Source organism: Bos mutus, chromosome 1 (genome assembly GCF_027580195.1).
Source record: "Bos mutus isolate GX-2022 chromosome 1, NWIPB_WYAK_1.1, whole genome shotgun sequence".
Lineage (NCBI taxonomy): Eukaryota > Metazoa > Chordata > Mammalia > Artiodactyla > Bovidae > Bos > Bos mutus.
The window spans coordinates 150,306,826-150,315,135 of NC_091617.1; the positions used below are offsets into that span (position 1 = coordinate 150,306,826).

Genomic DNA, 8,310 nt, shown 5'->3' on the forward strand with positions numbered 1-8,310 from the left:
GATTGTCCTCAAAATGACATTATTATACTTGAGAAGGAAGCCAGGCTGAGTTTTCGTCCAGAGGAATGAAAAGAAGAGGTCTGAGATGCATGCCTGGACAGCCAACAATCCCATATTTCGTAGGAACAGAAGGAGAAAGTCCACAAAGTTAAATTTCCATTTTTGAGATAAGAAAAGCCCGTAGACCTGAGTGGAATATCTTTATTTTTTTTTTTAATTTTTTTTTTTGCAGTAAAGTTAGGATTCTCTTATAGGCATGAGTCATAGATACACAGACCTGACAACGCTGGATCCCTGGAAATATTTCTCATAAGAATGGAGGGGCTCTGAATCGTGATTTTGAACTCCTGAGGACTTCTGACTTGCCATCTCACTGGCTGTACGCTTGCGGCTCAGACTTTTCCTTCTGATTGCATTTTCTGTGACCATGTCTTAATGATCATTTGAGCTTCTTTTATTCATGGGGTCACAAAGAGTTGGACAAGACTGAGCAACTGAGCTGAACTGAACTGATTCATCCTCACCATCTTGAGATAAACATCTGTCATGGAAATTAACCAAAACATGTAAAGGTTTGAATTAAAATAAACATGCATCATGGAAATGAACATATTTAACATTAAGTATATTGAACCACGAGAGAAGCATGGAGGATTCCTTTGAAAATGGTAGCGTTTAAATATTTGATTTGCAAAAGAGAACAGCTTGGAAATGGTGAAGACCAAAATCATGGCACCGTGACTAATGATGAAGAGTCAGTGAAAGATGGTTTAACCTCAGGATGCTCAGTGGGGGTCTGCCTGGTCTTCAAGGTCCTCCTGACTGTGAAATCTCCGTTCTTCTCCCTAACCTAGGCCCACATTTCTCCCAACAGGGGTGACTGCCACAACCCCCTCACCAGCTCCTCCTTCTTCCCCCCTCAATCTGATGAGCCTACCTATGCCTGACAAATAAACCTAGTGAAGAGACAACTTCAATCAAGCCGATCGCCTTCTTAAAAAGCCTCCAGTTGGCCTCCATCACCTGCTGATCCAGGTACAGATGACTCAGCAGAAGACTATCTTTAGAAGCCCCCTAGCTTTATCCTCCAGAGAAGGCAATGGCACCCCACTCCAGTACTCTTGCCTGGAAAATCCCATGGACAGAGGAGCCTGGTGGGCTGCAGTCCATGGGGTCACTAAGAGTTGGACACGACTGAACAACTTCACTTTCACTTTTCACTTTCATGCATTGGAGAAGGAAATGGCAACCCACTCCATGTTCTTGCCTGGAGAATCCCAGGGGACGGAAGCCTGGTGGGCTGCTGTCTATGGGGTCGCACAGAGTCAGACACGACTGAAGTGACCTAGCAGCAGCAGCTTTATCCTCTGGAGAAGGCAATGGCACCCCACTCCAGTACTCTTGCCTGGAAAATCCCATGGACAGAGGAGCCTGATGGGCTGCAGTCCATGGGGTCTCTAAGAGTCAGACACGACTGAGCGACTTCACCTTCACTTTTCACTTTTAATGCACTGGAGAAGGAAATGGCAACCCACTCCATGTTCTTGCCTGGAGAATCCCAGGGACGGGAAGCCTGGTGGGCTGCTGTCTATGGGGTCGCACAGAGTCGGACATGATTGAAGCGACTTAGCAACAGCAGCAGCAGCTTTATCCTCAGCTTTCTCTTTCAATTTTCCCACAAATACCTTCCCTCAGCTAAACAAATGTAATCTCTGAAAAGCAATTCACAGCACTTTCTCTCTGTCAGGGAAGATTCACAGCACTTTCTACCTTGTTAGAGTTTAATTTTCAAAAAGGCAAAATTAAACTCTGGGCAAATATCAAATGAACACATGTTAAAGATTTTATTTAATTTATTAATTTATCACTAAAATGCTACGACCAGTTCAAAGAACATCTGAGAAGCTATTTAAGGCAACTTAATAAAATCATGTTAGAATAAGATGGTTAAGTTAGATATAAAACTGGCAAATGTCCAACGGACTATAAAATTTTATGGTCATAAGTTCCAGCAGACAGAAATCATCTGTATCAATATCACATCAAAAAGATTTATTCATCTTACTATTTCGGTTAGTGATAAGCAATGAGATAAGGAGAACTGAGTTCATTCTCCTGGTCAGTCCTTGAGTGACCTTTGCCCCTGAATGATGCTGAAGGACATGTGACTCACCTTTTTTGTTATGTTGCTAAATTTTTATTTTTTTCTAACAACTTTTATAGATTTCGAGCTGTTGGTCCCCCTCCACCATCCTTGTGAAAACCGACTTTGTTGCCCTCTCTCTCATAAGTAAGACAGCCAAAATGTCTAACCAGCTTATAATGAGTAATTTGGGATTGCTAGTTCTTCCTCGCTAAGTACAAGCTGAAGAGGGCAATAGGATATTTGTATGCATCCATATATTAATAAAGTGAATACCAGGAGCCCTGTTTTTGTTTCTTTGGGGTACATTATTCCAGTTATTATGCTTTAATTAATTGTGCATTTCTGAAGAGTCTGTGCTGTAAGCTGGTCACCGCCTAAGGTATATATCAGTTCAGTTCAGTTCAGTCACTCAGTCGTGTCTGATTCTTTGTGACCTCATGAATTGCAGCATGCCAGGCCTTCCTGTCCATAACCAACACTTGGAGTTCACTCAAAATCATGTCCATCAAGTCTGTGATGCCATCCAGCCTTCTCATCCTCTGTCATCCCCTTCTCCTCCTGCCCCCAATCCCTTCCAGCATCAGAGTCTTTTCCAATGAGTCAACTCTTCACATGAGGTGGCCAAAGTATTGGAGTTTCGGCTTTAGCATCAGTCCTTCCGAAGAACACCCAGGACTGATCTTCTTTAGAATGGACTGGTTGGATCTCCTTGCAGTCCAAGGGACTCTCAAGAGTCTTTTCCAACACCACAGTTCAAAAGCATCAATTCTTCGGCGCTCAGCTTTCTTCACAATCCAACTCTCACATCCATACATGACCACAGGAAAAACCATAGCCTTGACTAGATGGACCTTTCTTGGCAAAGTAATGTCTCTGCTTTTTAATATGCTATCTAGGTTGGTCATAACTTTCCTTCCAAGGAGTAAGCGTCTTTTAATTTCATGGCTGCAATCACCATCTGCAGTGATTTTGGAGCCCCCAAAAATAAAGTCTGACACTGTTTCCACTGTTTCCCCATCTATTTCCCATGAGGTGATGGGACCAGATGCCATGATCTTCATTTTCTGAATGTTGAGCTTTAAGCCAACTTTTTCACTCTCCTCTTTCACTTTCATCAAGAGGTTTTTGAGTTCCTCTTCACTTTCTGCCACAGGGGTGGTGTCACCTGCATATCCGAGGTTATTGATATTTTTCCTGGCAATCTTGATTCCAGCTTGTGCTTCTTCCAGCCCAGCCTTTCTCATGATGTATTCTGCATATAAGTTAAATAAGCAGGGTGACAATATACAGCCTTGACATACTCCTTTTCCTATTTGGAACCAGTCTGTTGTTCCATGTCCAGCTCTAACTGTTGCTTCCTGACTGGCATAGAGGTTTCTCAAGAGGCAGGTCAGGTGGTCTGGTATTCCCATCTCTTGAAGAATTTTCCACAATTTATTGTGATCCACACAGTCAAAGGCTTTGGCATAGTCAATAAAGCAGAAAGAGATGTTTTTCTGGAACTCTCTTGCTTTTTTGATGATCGAGCAGATGTTGGCAATTTGATCTCTGGTTCCTCTGCCTTTTCTAAAACCAGCTTGAACATCTGGAAGTTCACGGTTCACATATTGCTGAAGCCTGGCTTGGAGAATTTTGAGCATTACTTTACTAGTGTGTGAGATGAGTACAGTTGTGTGGTAGTTTGAGCATTCTTTGGCATTGCCTTTCTTTGGGATTGGAATGAAAACTGACTTTTTCCAGTCCTGTGGCCACTGCTGAGTTTTCCAAATTTGCTGGCATATTGAGTTCAGCACTTTCACAGCATCATCTTTCAGGATTTGAAATAGCGCAACTGGAATTCCATCACCTCCACTAGCTTTGTTCATAGTGATGCTTTCTAAGGCCCACTTGACTTCACATTCCAGAATGTCTGGATCACATTCCAATGATCACACCATCATGATTATCTTGGTCATGAAGATCTTCTTTGTACAGTTCTTCTGTGTATTCTTGCCACCTCTTCTTAATATCCTCTGCTTCTGTTAGGTCCATACCATTTCTGTCCTTTATTGAGCCCATCTTTGCATGAAATGTTCCTTTGGTATCTCTAATTTTCTTGGAGAGATCTCTGGTCTTTCCTATTCTGTTGTTTTCCTCTATTTCCTTGCATTGATCGCTGAGGAAGGTTTTCTTATCTCTCCTTGCTATTCTTTGGAACTCTGCATTCAGATGCTTATATCTTTGCTTTTCTCCTTTGTTTTTTGCTTTTCACAGCTATTTGTAAAGACTCCTCAGACAGCCATTTTGCTTTGTTGCATTTCTTTTCCATGGGGATGGTCTTGATCCCTGTCTCCTATACAATGTCACAAACCTCTGTCTATAGTTCATCAGGCACTCTGTCTATCGGGTCTAGTCCCTTAAATCTATTTCTCACTTCCACTATATAATCATAAGGGATTTGATTTAGCTCATACCTGAATGGGCTAGTGGTTTTCCCTACTTTCTTCAATTTAAGTCTGAATTTGGCAATAAGGAGTTCATGATCTGAGCCACAGTCAGCTCCCGGTCTTTTTTTTGCTGACTGTATAGAGCTTCTCCATCTTTGGCTACAAAGAATATAATCAATCTGATTTCGGTGTTGACCATCTTGAGATGTCCATGTGTAGAGTCTTCTCTTGTGTTGTTGGAAGAGGGTGTTTGCTATGACCTCTTGGTATGACCTCTTGCTATGTTCTCTTGGCAAAACTCTATTAGCCTTTGCCCTGCTTCATTCCATATTCCAAGGCCAAATTTGCCAGGTGTTTCTTGACTTCCTACTTTTGCATTCCAGTCCCCTATAATGAAAGGGACATCTTTTTTGGGTGTTCATTCTAAAAGGTCTTGGAGGGCTTCATAGAACCATTCAACTTCAGTGTCTTCAGTGTTACTGGTTGGGGCATAGACTTGGATTACTGTGATACTGAATGATTTGCCTTGGAAATGAACAGAGATCATTTGTCGTTTTTGAGATTGCATCCAAGTACTGCATTTCAGACTCTTTTGTTGACCATGATGGCTACTCCATTTAGTCTAAGGGATTCCTGCCCGCAGTAGTAGATATAATGGTCATCTGAGTTAAATTCACCCATTCCAGTCCATTTTAGTTTGCTGATTCCTGGAATGTCGACGTTCACTCTTGGCATCTCCTATTTGACTACTTCCAATTTGCCTCGATTCATGGACCTAACGTTCCAGGTTCCTATGCAATATTGCTCTTTACAGCATCGGACCTTGCTTCTATCACCAGTCACATCCACAACTGGGTATTGTTTTTGCTTTGGCTCCATCCCTTCATTCTTTCTGGAGTTATTTCTCCACTGATCTCCAGTAGCATATTGGGCACCTACTGACCTGGGGAGTTCCTCTTTCAGTATCCTATCATTTTGCCTTTTCATAGTATTCATGGGGTTCTCAAGGCAAGAATACTGAAGTGGTTTGCCATTCCCTTCTCCAGTGGACCACATTGTGTCAGACCTCCCCACCATGACCCACCCTTCTTGGGTGGCCCCACACAGCATGGCTTAGTTTCATTGAGTTAGACAAGGCTGTGGTCCATGTGATTAGTATGACTAGTTTTCTGTGATTATGGTTTCAGTGTGTCTGCCCTCTGATGCCCTCTCACAAGAGGTATATATACCAAAAATACCTCTAAATGGGAGAAGCCACAGCAGGTAAAGGAAGGACGACTCAACCCATTCCTTCTGGCCTTTCTTGGGAAGGTTTTAGCTGCTCCCTGCATCCGTAAACCAATATTCAGTCCTGCTCAGCTTAGAGACAGCCCACTAGGCTAGAGCTGGAGCATTCTATTCCAAGACCCTCTTGGGTGCACCAAATACAGCCCTGCCTCAGCTTTTTTTTTTTTTTTAGAAGTTGAAGGAATAGAGAAAAAGAGAAAGACTTGAAGTGGGAGTGTATGACATGATATGAAAGTCCCTACAGCTGGACCAAACCAGATCAAATGGCAGGGCTGTGAGGGCCATAAAAGTCTCCAGGCAAGACAACGTGAACATGAGTCAGACACAGCCTTGGTTCCAGGTCTGCCCTGGTTACCGTGTGTAATCACTTCTGTGTTTCATCCTTGTCGTGAAGGGAAGCCTTCTATTAAGTGCCTATCAGTTGATTTGAAAGCCTGTGACCTCAGGCATGCTCCCATTTAAGAGGTCCTGCCCAAGGGCCTATATAATCTTTGAAAACTCTATTCAACTTCTTTCCTGTCTTAGTACTGGTTTAATACTCAGTATCACAATTAAATACAGAACAGAAAAGAAAAACACATCAGGGCAACCGACACAGGCAATTTAGTCAAATAAATGTGCTTTGTTTTGAGTTAACTCAATTGCAAATAAAATGAAACAAATAAGGGTTGAAACCTATATCTTAATTTAAAATGAAAAAACTGTTTTCAAGTGTCTTATTTGGCTCCCTGTGGTTACATGAAAATACTTCCCCCCAAATCACTCCTAACCCAGGTAAGAGAAGCCAGTACACTCACTTACTTACATCCTTTATTTGGTCATTAAAGCAAAAACAAAGCTAAAAGTGCATTGTTTATAACCTTTAAATATGCAACAGGGTATTGTAGCTTGTAGAAGCTACCCAAGAGTATGTGTACACTTACAAAATGAAATGGAAAGATCCTCACAAAGGCACACGCTTAATAATTCAAGTAGGTTGAATAGTTCTTCCCAGACATCAGCAGTTCCTTAAATCAGCACTCTAGTGTGGCTCTCCTAACTTCCAGGGCTTTGTAAATCCAAGATTACTGTGTGCGTAGCTGCAAGCTGCCTGTCACGCATGAGGCATTAAAGAATACAATATTTGCTGTGAATATTCTCATGCTTCTGATTTTGTAATAGTCAGGGCAGGCCAAACATTCACTATATTAAGACCATGCTTGTGTCCCGGACCTAGTTATTTCCGTCAGTCTGGCTTTATAAATGCGGATGATAAACCAAGTCTCATTTATACGGTGTATCTTATGTAGAAAAGGTCTGTGACTTTAGGTATCTGGTCAACCTCAAGAAATACCAGCAGAGCCAGTATAATAACGTCTTCAGATAGCCATTGCTAATTTGCTGGTGGCCAGTTGCCATTAAATGAGTTGTGAAATTATTGTGATTCAGTTTCTAAGTGACTCTGATATCATTAGAAGCATGCCAGCATGGACTGATGAAAATGTAAATTGCTCAAAAATTTTCTTTAGTAAGACTGACCAGGGCTTCCCAGGTGGTGCAGTGGTAAAGAATCCTGCCAGTGCAGAAGACATGTGTTTGACCCCCAATCTGGGAGGATTCCACATGCTGTAGAGAGACTAAGCTCTTGCACCACAGCTATTTAGTCTGTGCTCTGGAGCCCAGGAGCCAAAATTACTGAGCCCACGTGCTGTGACTGCAGAAGCCCATCCACCCTAGAGCCTGTGCTCTGCAACAAGAGGAGCCACTGTAATGAGACGCCCGTCCAGCACGACTAGAGAAAAGTCCTCACAGCAACAAAGACCCAGCACAGTCAAATAAATAAATAAAAATTTCTTAAAAGGGCCAACCAGAACTTGCTTTTTCAAAAAAGCAGGTTTTGCAGACAGTCTTGATGAAACCAGATTCTGAGCCTCCCACTTATTAGTTGTCAGCAAATCATAAATCCTTAGGCCCCCATATCCTTACCTGTCAGATACGTTCAGTAGGAGAAGACCCACCAAAGGTTTGTTCTGAGCAGGAATGCAGAGCAAAGCCTGGCACAGAGGAAATGCACAGTGGCTACTAGTCATTACCATTAAAAAAATCATGGGGTATATAGCCCCTTGGGTTCAGATGGGTGGGATATTGATGACTTTGTTTCACAAATGGCCTTGCTGGGAACCCAAGAACACAAGGCCCTGGAAATATGCACTGCCTCCCTCAGGCACACAGCCATGCACGCCGACTCACCTGCCTCTGGGCAGCCTGTGCAGAGAAGCTATGTCTGGGCCAATCAATCAGAATGGTGCACCGCAGGCTTGTATACAGTTACACACAGTCATAATACGGCAGGTCATCACTGTCGCTGTAACACTCTATAGATCTGTGAACCATCTTTCCTTTTCACAATTGCTATAATCCTCCTTAAAAGCTGAGGACAGACATCAGGATTTGAGCTTTAAACTTGCCCAT

General features: G+C 42.5%; 1 non-coding gene across 1 annotated transcript; it reads left to right on the top strand.

The window, feature by feature from the left end:
• Nucleotides 1-6,985: 6,985 nt before the first annotated feature.
• On the top strand, nucleotides 6,986-7,116 carry LOC138989469 (small nucleolar RNA SNORA72). The gene has a single exon (XR_011465772.1). It is a non-coding gene; the product is annotated as a small nucleolar RNA SNORA72 (small nucleolar RNA).
• Nucleotides 7,117-8,310: the final 1,194 nt, after the last annotated feature.